Source organism: Saimiri boliviensis, chromosome 5, assembly GCF_048565385.1.
Source record: "Saimiri boliviensis isolate mSaiBol1 chromosome 5, mSaiBol1.pri, whole genome shotgun sequence".
Taxonomy (NCBI): domain Eukaryota; kingdom Metazoa; phylum Chordata; class Mammalia; order Primates; family Cebidae; genus Saimiri; species Saimiri boliviensis.
In genome coordinates this window covers 78,472,301-78,483,607 of record NC_133453.1, presented here as the reverse complement: position 1 = coordinate 78,483,607, position 11,307 = coordinate 78,472,301, and positions in this window count along the sequence as shown.

Here is an 11,307-nt window from a genome sequence, read left to right as displayed (position 1 = left end):
AACAGGGAATATAAATGGGATATTTCATTTTGACATCCAAAAGTAATTTCACATTATGAAATGACATAAAATTTGCATTTGCCTCCATGTAATAAATGCTGCCCAGATTTGCATGGCCCTAATACAATAAGATTAAGAATATTTTATCATTGTTTATCCTTTGTGATCAGTTGTTTATCCCGTGTTAAACAAATATTGTGGGAAGAATAGATTGGAACAGGCTTCAAAACTATTCCTTGGATGCTCATCAACAGAAACACAGAAAGACAGCAGAGCTCAGAACTTGGACAGATAAAATCTAGCAGGAAAACCAAAAGTAAACTGACTAGAATTTTAAATCTTCAACAATGAATAGAGTCGTGGGATTACTGGTATAAATGCAAACCTGATGCTGCAGAAAATAACTTTGGATTTTTGTTTCCAAAAAATAAATATATCAACTTGTCTTTCCAAGGAGATCCTTAATGATACATGTGCCAGGGTAATGTATGCATGTATATATATAATGTGTGTATTTTATATATAGTCTTTTTTGAAAAAAAGAGAAAAAAAAAAGCATGAAGAACATATAACATATGGCATTCCCTATCGCCTCAGCTGGTGTTTGCCATTTCCTGCTTGTAACTTTCTTAATTTTACATCTACTCAATTTCAATATACTAGACATTTTAATCAGATTTGCAAGTTGGCCTTCCGTTTCTTCATTTACAGCCCCTGCTCCTATTAATCTTTTCAATTATATGAGTATGCCTATTCGATTTAAAGAAGAGCTAATAATTATAATGCCTAGGGTGTCTTCATAAATAATCAATAATGTGCTCATTGTGCTGTGGCTGTCTGGGTAAGCTATGCTCTGATGCAAGAGGCAATAAAATTCAAAACTATTCTAATATTTTAATCAAATATTATAGGATTGATATATGTGATATTTGGGAAAGCAAAAATCAGTGAGTGGCATGGAGGCATCCTATGGGAGTAGGGGAAGCAAAAACAAAAACAACTTTACTTTGAGTCACTCAAGCATTGCTCCTCAAAGTTGGGCCTATTTTTCTATGCCCTGGCCAAATCCAGGCTGCATATGAAAGCTGTTCTCTGTAGGAAAGTCAGGAAAACAAAATTGGTCATTACCTCTCATGCAAGTAGGTTGAATATCTTTCCTGAAGCAACTAATTAGGATTCTAGCATGTTAGGATCTTATTCTTTGCTGGCAAAACCTCCCTCACTAATTCCAAAGTCAAAAGCGGAAACAAAATAAAACCAAAAAAAGTGAAAGCGCCTCCACAGATTCTAAAATAAATGCCTATTTGTTCTCAACTAGAAACCAGTTGCTGAGAAATGTTGGCAACTCAAGATGATCTCCCATTTCAAGCTTCCCACTGCCATCCTAAGAATGCTGTGGTCCTAAGAGTTCTTGCAGTTTGCTTCAGCAATTAACTCTGTGCCTTTAGACACCCCAAGGAGTTTTCCTGGTAAAGGCAAAGAATAACTCACCCAAAATGCATTATTTCACACTCTGGCAGCAATACCTAAGGTTAGGCAGTACCATTTAAGGTACTAATGTGACCAGCCAGGACTCAGTGTTGACATCTGAGATGTTAGTGTATGCATGAGGGCTAATTATCTAAAAGTTTACATACATATGCAGGATTCCATCACATTTTCTCCATCACATTTTCACTAATTAATATGGTTATTAAAGAGCTGGACTTCACATTATTCTAAATTTCCTAGCACATGTAATTGCAAACTCACTTCAGAACCTTCCCCACAAGGTTGCCTAATGGTGATAGATGTTTCTCACTATGAGGGTAATCAGTTTTCAATGAAACTCTTAAAATACTCTAGAGGAATCCATACAATTTGCAAAGTGAGAGATAAGAGAGACAAAAATACATACACTCTAGGCCACCAGTTTTGAGGTGGTATCATTTTCTATTCACCATCTAGCTCTTAATATAAAACTTCGTAAGTCAAAACATAAGTTCACAAATACAGAACCAGGACCCCAATAAAAAATAAAAATTAGAAAACAATCAGGCAATATAGCCACAGGGAGAAAAAAACACTATGATCAGAAGCAGAGAACTAGATAATCTGGTCCTTTCCTTATCTTTGAGCCAATAACTTAAAATGCACAGTCATAGAAGAAATTTTTATTTCATAGACATGAAAATGACTAGTACCTATTGCTCATCCACATTGTCCATCTATCAAACAGCATAGACATGCAGGGAAACTAAAACTCCTTTTGTTGTTCATAAACAGTTAAAATTTTAAAAATTTACTTCTATAAAAAGAGCAATTGTTACTTTGTATCTATGTAAAATTAATTTCTTTACAAAAGAAAATCAACAAACTCTAAATTAAAACATCTCAGGATCTCACATGGATCAGAGTTCCAAAACTGGTAGCTGTAGTTAAGACTAGAGGTGTCAGAACAAAATTTTAAGTCAAGAGAATTTTCAAGTCTCTATGAAGTCATGTCTAAATAGTGCTAAATATAAGAATTTACATTAACAAATGAAACAAGCACAAAGATAAAAACTGCATCATTAAGCAAGGTCAAATTTTAAGCCTGTTTTTACATAAAATTTAACATTTTCATTTTTTGCCCTATGCCTTAACCTAGCCTGGAGAATTAGTAGAAAACTAAGGCCTAAGGCAATTAGGTACCACCATCAGTAAATCATCCAGAAAATGACTGAGAATGTAGTATCAAAAGACTGACAAGAAGTAAACTCTCATGATGAGAATTTACAGAATTCCAGAAAAAAAAAGGCAGTGAAGCCAGATGTCAAAATATGTATTTAGTGACTCATAAAATTTCATTGCCCCAGAGTGAAAAAAAGAAACACCACAGTTAGGCAACATTTTCAGCAGATGCCCCTAAAATACTTCTAACTCTAAAATAGTCTTCTTAAAGTACTTCCTAATTCGTTTATATTTCTTATTTTACTGACATTTTTCTTAACACTGTCCTACAAGGTTAGGAGGGACTCCAGGAGAAGAAATTGAAATAAACTGAATGTCAAGTTCACTATGCCCCGCTTAGCCTCATCCAACTCAAACTTGCTATCCACGTAGTCAGATGGGGTAAGCTGGAGGATAAAATGAGAAAATGAAATGGATCCATTTTAATCATACTCTTCTCCATCTTTGTGAAAAGCAGTCTACAAGATACCCCTCTTACATTTAATGTTTTAACATTATTTTTTAAACCTCAAAAAGAAAATAACACTGAGTATTTCACACAGGAGAAACTGAAGAAAACTCCAGGCAGGAAGACTTTACAGTCAGGTAAATGAGAACAAAGGCCAAATCTGTCCACAGTTACATTTTGTTAGCTGGAGTGCCTTTCAACAGCGCTTCACTCTCCAGTTTGCCACAGTCCCCATCACTACCAATTATATTGCAGAAGCCACTTCACACTTCACATTCACCTTATCTATTAGTTCCTTTATGCAGACTTTGACCCCCTGCAAAGGAAGATTTATCTTCATCCATTCTTACATACTCACCACTGGTAAAGGCCTTTAAGTTCCATCTTCTAGAACAATCGTTGATTTGATGATTAGATTCTCTAATACATTTCTGGCTAGCTTTTTGCACATCAGAAACACCAGAAGAACTTTAAAAAAATAAAAATAAATAGATGCCTAAGCCCCACCCCTAACCTACTGAATTAAAATATGAAAGGATGCAGAGGGTGAGAATTGGGGAGAGTTCCAGGTATCTATGCAGGTGACTCTGATGAGCAGTTAGTAGTTACAAACTATTTCTTTATTGTATCTAATCAGGAAGAACTCACAGTTTTTGGATAACAGTGTAAGAAAGTTCTTTCCTCAGGCAAATCATAGTGCTCAGACTAGAGATAGAGAAGAGTTACCTGCCTCTCAGCCCTGGGGTGGTTTGACAGTTATCAGAGAGCCTTGTCAAAACTCGGAGGGGTTTGTTATAGAAACGAGCCTTCACTTCTTCCACTGCCTGCCATATGTTTCATTTCCTGCTGGCTCGATTCTGAGAACATTTTCCATGTCTATGTCCATGTGAAAGCTAAAGCTACCTATTCAGGTGTTGCAGCTGTCACCAACAATATCCTGGTGATGGGATGAAATAGATTTTGCTTCAGAAACTATGAAAAGAAAGTCGCTGTGCAGGAATGACACATTATGAAACGATGAAGTGCAACATCTGGCTCAGAAGTGAGTCAGACAGGTGCCATTAATGAGACAAACAGGAAGCTTCTTTGTTAAAAGCAAAGTTAAATTTTGAGGCTATTTTGGACTCTCTCTATACATGTCTATTAACCAATTCAGTCAAAATATCATTACAGTGGATTTGACCAGATGTTTGGCTGCATTAGCTGAAATGGTTTGTTATTGTAATATAGCAAAGATTCATCCCATATAATTGCCCACAGGAATTTAATAGCCATAGGTTAAAAAATACATCATTATTATACCAGGTCAAAATTGTACAACACTTTACATTTTTCAAGTGCTCGCTCACAAATAATCTCATGGAAACTTTAAAGAAACTCTCGTCAAGTGATAATAAACCCATATGACAGAAAAAGAAACAGAGACTCCCATCACATGATTTACCCAAACTTACTCAAGTAGGATCACAGCTGCACAGCCCCCAGATTCTCCAAATCTAAGGCCAAGGCTCAAGCTCTGAGGATCTTCAGGTTTTTAAACTACAGAGGAAGATTTAAGAAACAAACAAAAAACCTAACCGATATAAACCTAACCGTGATTCTGGAAAACCTGGGGTCACACAGGAAGAAATGTAAGAAAGAATGCAAACGTGAGAAACATCTAGCCCTGGGTGCCAGCACCAGAAACTTGTTAGCTTTCAGACTGAATCCTAAGGTACTGCTGGTACATAAGCATCTGCAAGTTATTCCCAGGCCTATCAAGAACTCCCTGTCAAAGTCACAGGTGCAGGGCAGAAAACAGAATGAAATCACCTTATGGTTGTGCAGCACTTTAATGAGCTACACAAAAGAGATAAGACACATTTCCCTGCCAGGTATATATTGGCGAAGGAATACGAGGCACAGGAATATTTTGAGAAAGAATATACGAAGTGTAGCTGAAAGAGTTTTCTGAACGTCAGCCCCCACGATGCTTTCTGATGGTCAGTCATGATAGGGGGTGGAACTGAGAGGTCCAAATAGGTATTCTACTCAGTAAAAAATAATAACTTTGAAAATGCATAATGCATTATTTGATTCTGCCATATTTGGTTCAGCATACAAAGTCAAGTCATAGTATAATGAGGAAGAATATCTCTTAAATATCTCTTAAAAGGGTATCTCTTAAATATCCTTCTCTAATGGAAGATCCTCATGCCTTAAATGATTAAACCCTTGAACCATGAGTCTGAGACAAGAAGAAATGGACAGTGCAAACAACAATAGCTATTCCATTAAAATTATAAAGATGAAATTAAAAGTGGAATGACTCCCTCTTCCTAGGTAATTCCTTGCTTATTTAGGATATTTTATTAAAACTCTGCTATGAGGTTGTTAGCAAATTGTAAATCTTTTGGAGGCATGAATCACATAATTTCATTTCTTTTCAGTCTCTAAATTTTATTAGTTTATCAGTGTTGGTTTTAAGGATGAGGGAATTTGATAAAATATTATGTATCCCTGTACTTATATATCTTAATAAGACATATATATATATGTGTGTGTGGGTGGGTGGGTGTAAGCTGGAATATATATGTATATAATTAATTCACTTTTCCTAAGGCCACATATATAAGGCTTTAGAAAATATACAGGATAATATATGAAATAATATAGGATAAAATATATAGGATAATACAATAGGATATATGTGTGTGTCCATATATACAGATACACATATATATTCTATCATATTATCCTGTATCTTTTCTAAAGCCATATGTATGTGGCTTTAGGAAAAGATAGTTTAATTATATACATAACATATATGTTTCAGCTTAAGAAAAGCCAATATAATAAAGTTCAAAATAATAAAATGAACAATTAGGCGTAATTATTTACTTCCATTAATTTATTTAGCAAATACTTATCACCTATCTTGTATCAGAAACTATGTGAGATAAAAGGATGCAAATATGTGTACTATAAGACCCTTCCCTCAAGAGGCTATGAGAGGAGGAGGAAGACCTAAGTGCTATGGAAAAAAAAGATATTCAGAGTATGATAGAGACAAACTAGTAGTCAAAACTCACATGATAAGTAGCCTTTATACTGACCTAAGGAATCTGGACTTTTTATTACAGGCCACAAGAGCCACTGAAAAGTTTTAAGCATTGAGCAATTATCAAAATCATATTTTGTAAATAGCAGCACTCTAGCAATAAGGAACAAGATAGCTTGAAAGGATCAAGATCAGACGTGGAGAAACAACACAGAGTTCACATGACAAATGATCAGGGTTTAAAGTAGAACTGCAGCAAGAAAGATGGAAGTTAAGTGGGGGTGGAGTGGAGAGCAGGAAATGGGTACCATTAAGGCACCCTATTGAGTGGATTCATATATTGCTTTGGGAGAATATCCCTCTATAATAGGTCCTCAACTAAGGAATTCATCACCTTTTGGGTCAGTAGGAGAACAATAGTCTAAATAAGTTATTTTGATTCGCAAACTCCAGGCTTTATTTGTGAAGCAAAACTTGACTTTTCTCTAACAGGTAGAAAAAACTGGAGCATAGAGCTTTACCAGGAACCACAGTGCAGGGGAGATAAGACTGTTAGCCATAGGAATTTCCTGAGCCAGGAAAGAAAGACTTTTCACAAGGTGGTAAGAGATGTCAGCAAAAGAAGAAAAGAAAAACAGACAAAGAATTTGAATAGACATTTCTCCAAAGAAGATACACAAATAGCTAACAAGCATATGGAAAGATGTTCAACATTACTACTCATCAGAGAAAGGCAAATCAAAAGCACAGTGAGATATCACCTCATACTCATTATGATGGTCATTATACATTGAAAAAAAAAAAACAGAAAATCATGTGTTGGCAAGGATGTGAACAAGTTGGAACACTTGTGCACTACTGGTAGAATTGTAAAATGGTATGACTACTATGAAAAATAATATGGCAGCCTCTTTAAAAATTAAAAATAGAGCTATCATATGATCCAGTGATTCTACTAGGGGTATATATGTAAAAGAATTAGAAATAGAGTTGAGAAGAGATACTTGCATATATTCATGTTCATGTTATTATTCACATAGCCAAGAGGTGGAAGTAAACCAAGTGTCCATCAACAGATGAAAGGATTTTTTAAAAGTTATACACACACACACACACACACACACACACGTATATATATATATATATATATATATATATATATATATATACACAATGAAATATTATTCAGCCTTGAAAAGGAAGGAAATTCTGTCACATGCTACAACATGAATAAAACTTGAGGACATTAAGGAAAATAAGTTACAAAAAGACAAATACTCTATTATTCCACTTACATGAGGTATCTAGAATAGTCAAATTTATTGAATTAGAAAATACAGTGGTGGTTACCAGGAAATGGAGAAAAGAAGAAAAGAGGAGTTGTTTAATGGGTATAAAGTGTTACATTTGCTACATAAAAAAGTTCTAGAGATCTGTTTCACAATAATGAATATACTTAACACTACTGAACTCTATACTCAAAAATGGTTAAGGCAGCAAAAAATAACTAAATAAATAAATAAATGAGAGAGAGAAGGGCAAGAGATCAGATCAAATATACTTGCTTCTACCTTACCTCCTTAGGGTTAAACTTCAGATGGGTTGTATGGTAGAAATACACAAACTGGCTGATGAGAGTAGGATCCCCAAACAGGAGCCTTTCTCCTGGTTAGGCTGTAAGCTTCTCAGAGAAATCCCAGTCATCATGGGGCCTCACCTGACATGGCACTTGAGCAATAGAGGAGAAGTAACTAAAGAAAGTGTCCACCAGATAGGCCTCAAAGAGTACCCCATTCCCTAGGGCCAGCACGTGACCTGGGTAGTCACAGTAGCTCAGGGTGCTGACTGTGAAGCTCATGAGAGGTTTACCAAGCTCATGGATGAGATAACTGTTCATCAGAGGACCCCAAAGCAAAAGCTAAGTCAGGGATCACAGCCAGACCCCAGAAGATTTATCTCACTGCAACTGCTAAGGTGAGGACCAAGTTAGCAAAGAAGAAGAGTTTCCATCATAGTTCCAGGGGCTAAGAGCACTTCAGAAGCTCATTCACAAAGAACTCAGGCATCCCTTACAAAAACAGACATTCCTTTCCCATTGCCAAAAGGCTAATTACTAAATATTATTAAATTAAATGTATTAAATAGGGAATCCTTTCCCCATTGCTTGTTTTTGTCAGGTTTGTCTAAGATCAGATGGTTGTAGATGTGTGGCATTATTTCTGAGGCCTCTGTTCTGTTTCATTGGTCTATACCTCTGTTCTGGTACCAGAGGTCTATACCTCTGTTTTGATTACTGTAGCCTTGTAGTGTAGTTTGAAGTCAGGTAGCATGATGCCTCCAGCTTTTTTTTTCTTCTTCTTCTTCTTTTGCTTAGTATTAATAAATCAGAAAACTGGCCAGCCATATGCAGAAAGCTGCAACTAGATCCCTTCCATACACCTTATACAAAAATTAACTCCAGATAGATTAAATATTTAAACATAAGACCTAACACCATAAAAATGCTAGAAGAAAATTTAGGCAATACCATTAAGAACATAGGCACAGGCAAGGACTTCGTGACTAAAATGCCAAAAGCAATGGCAACAAAAGCCAAAATTGATAAATGGGATCTAATTAAACCAAAGAGCCTCTGTACAGCAAAAGAAACTATCATTAGAGTGAACCCGTAACCAACAGAATGGGAAAAAATTTTTGCAATCTACCCATCTGACAGAGGGCTAATATCCAGAATCTACAAAATACTTAAATTTACAAGAAAAAAAAAACCATCAAAAAGTGAACAAAGAATATGAACAGACACTTCTTTAAAAAAGACATTTATGCAGCCAACAAATATGAAAAAAAGTTCATCATCACGGGTCATTAGAGAAATGCAAATCAAAACCACATTGAGATGCCATCTCATGCCAGTTAGAATGGCAATCATTAAAAAATCAGCAGACAGCAGATGCTGGAGAGGATGTGAAGAAATAGGAATGCTTTTACACTGTTGGTGGGAGTGTAAATTAGTTCAATCACTGTGGAAGAGAGTATGGTGATTTCTCAAGGATCTGGAACTGGAAATACCATTTGATCCAGCAATCCATTAGTTGGTATATATCCAAAGGATTATAAATCATTCTATTATAAAGACACATGCACATGTTATGTTTATTGTGGCTCTGTTCACAATAGCAAAGACTTGGAACCAACCCAAATGCCCATTAATGATAGACTGGATAAAGAAATGTGGCACATATACACCAGGGAATACTATGCAGCCATAAAAAGGGATGAGTTCATGTCCTTTGCAGGTACTTGGATAAAACTGGAAACCATCATTCTAAACAAACTGACAAAAGAACAGAAAAACAAATGCTGCATGTTCTCACTTATAAGTGGGTGCTGAACAGTGAGAACACATGGACACAGGGAAGGGAACATCACACACTGGGGCCTGTTAGTGGGTGGGAGAATAGGGGAGGAAGAGAAGGGGGTGGGAGCTAGGAGAGGGATAGCTTTAGGAGAATTACCTAATGTAGATAATTGGATGATGGATGCAGCAAACCACCATGGCACATGTATACCTATGTAACAAACCTGCACATTCTGCACATTTCCCAGAACTTAAAGGTATAGTAATTTTTTTAAAAAATGGGTAGTTACTATCCCCTCTCACCTCTAGCTGCCACCTTGAGAAGGCAAAGAAAAGGAAGGCACAGAGAAGGGGAAAGGGGAGAATCCAGGTTCTGCCATCCCTTAAGTTTATACAATTTATAGACTCCTCTTTAGGAAAAAGAATACAAAATTATAAATAGAAAATTTCTCAGGCCCCTCCTAGGCCTCGAAATGGTCCTGGGCAAATGAGGGGCTCTGAAGCATAAAATTCCCATAAACTTGCCTCTGAGAAGAGATACTGGAAAGCTGAGTAATTACTGAAGAGACTGTTTTGAACCTGCAGAGGTGAGGGTATGCGTCATTGACGTAGCCAGTGCATACTGCCATCGGTGGGAATGAGGTCTCCAGAGTACAATGAAATCAGTTGTAGGTAATAAAGTGAAAATAGGAGTTATATTGTATAAATTCCTACCACCTGCTAAATTTTCTACGTTCAGAGATTTAAAAGTCACTTTGCAAATTGCTCAAAAACGAACAAGCTGCTGGAAGTCAAATTTGAGTTTTATTGCTATGTGAGTTTAACCTGATGCATCCCCATAACAACAAAGGAGGTAAGCCACTGAAAAGTAATAAATGTGAAGATGATTAGGGTCACCAGATATCTGGCTTCCCATGGAGATTTTTCACTTGTCCTGGAATTGCTTTACATACTCTGAGCTAAAAGCTACTCTGTGACAGTGGGTTCTCAAAGGGAATGTGAGATCCTCCTTTTTCCTACTACATAGTTGTGTGAGAATGGGCTTTTTAAAAATATATACTTCGACCGAAACGTCTCCTGACAGATTGAACGCAGGAGCAGACATGCAAATCCAGCTGTCTTCTATTAAGCCAGACAGTAAAGAGATTTGCAAAAATGTAAAACAATGCCACTCTCTTCACTAGTTGTTTGTTTGAAAAAAATATATATAAATCTATAATATGTAAATATATATAACTATGTTGCTTATGTTAACAGTAATAAAACCATATTTTTCAATACATATGTTAAAATTTCTCTAATTTCAAATACACATAATCTTAATATAATTCACATAAACAACTGTTAAGAGTGTAAAGGTATCCTTAAAAGTTTGAGAACCATGACTCTATAAGAACCAAAGTGTGTGTTGAACAGCAAGCTTTATTTCAAAGGCAGTAATAATTAAATATTGTTCTACTTTCTCAGCATGTGGGACCCAGTAGAGATTAAGGAGCACAGAACTATCACAAATATCATGTTATAAATGACTTTAGGCCTCAGCTTCAAAGTCACCCTCTAAAAAGTCTTCTCTGATCGCCTTGTCCAAAGGGGCCTTTTTCAGTTCATCTCTCTGTCTGTTTCTCTCTCACCTCCCTAACCCTATTTCCTTCAGAGCACTTTTTAAAAGATCCTTTATTATCTTCTTTGTTTTTCTATGTGTTTATTTTCTGTAGTCCCCATTCTTTTCTTGCTTATTACCTGTCTCCC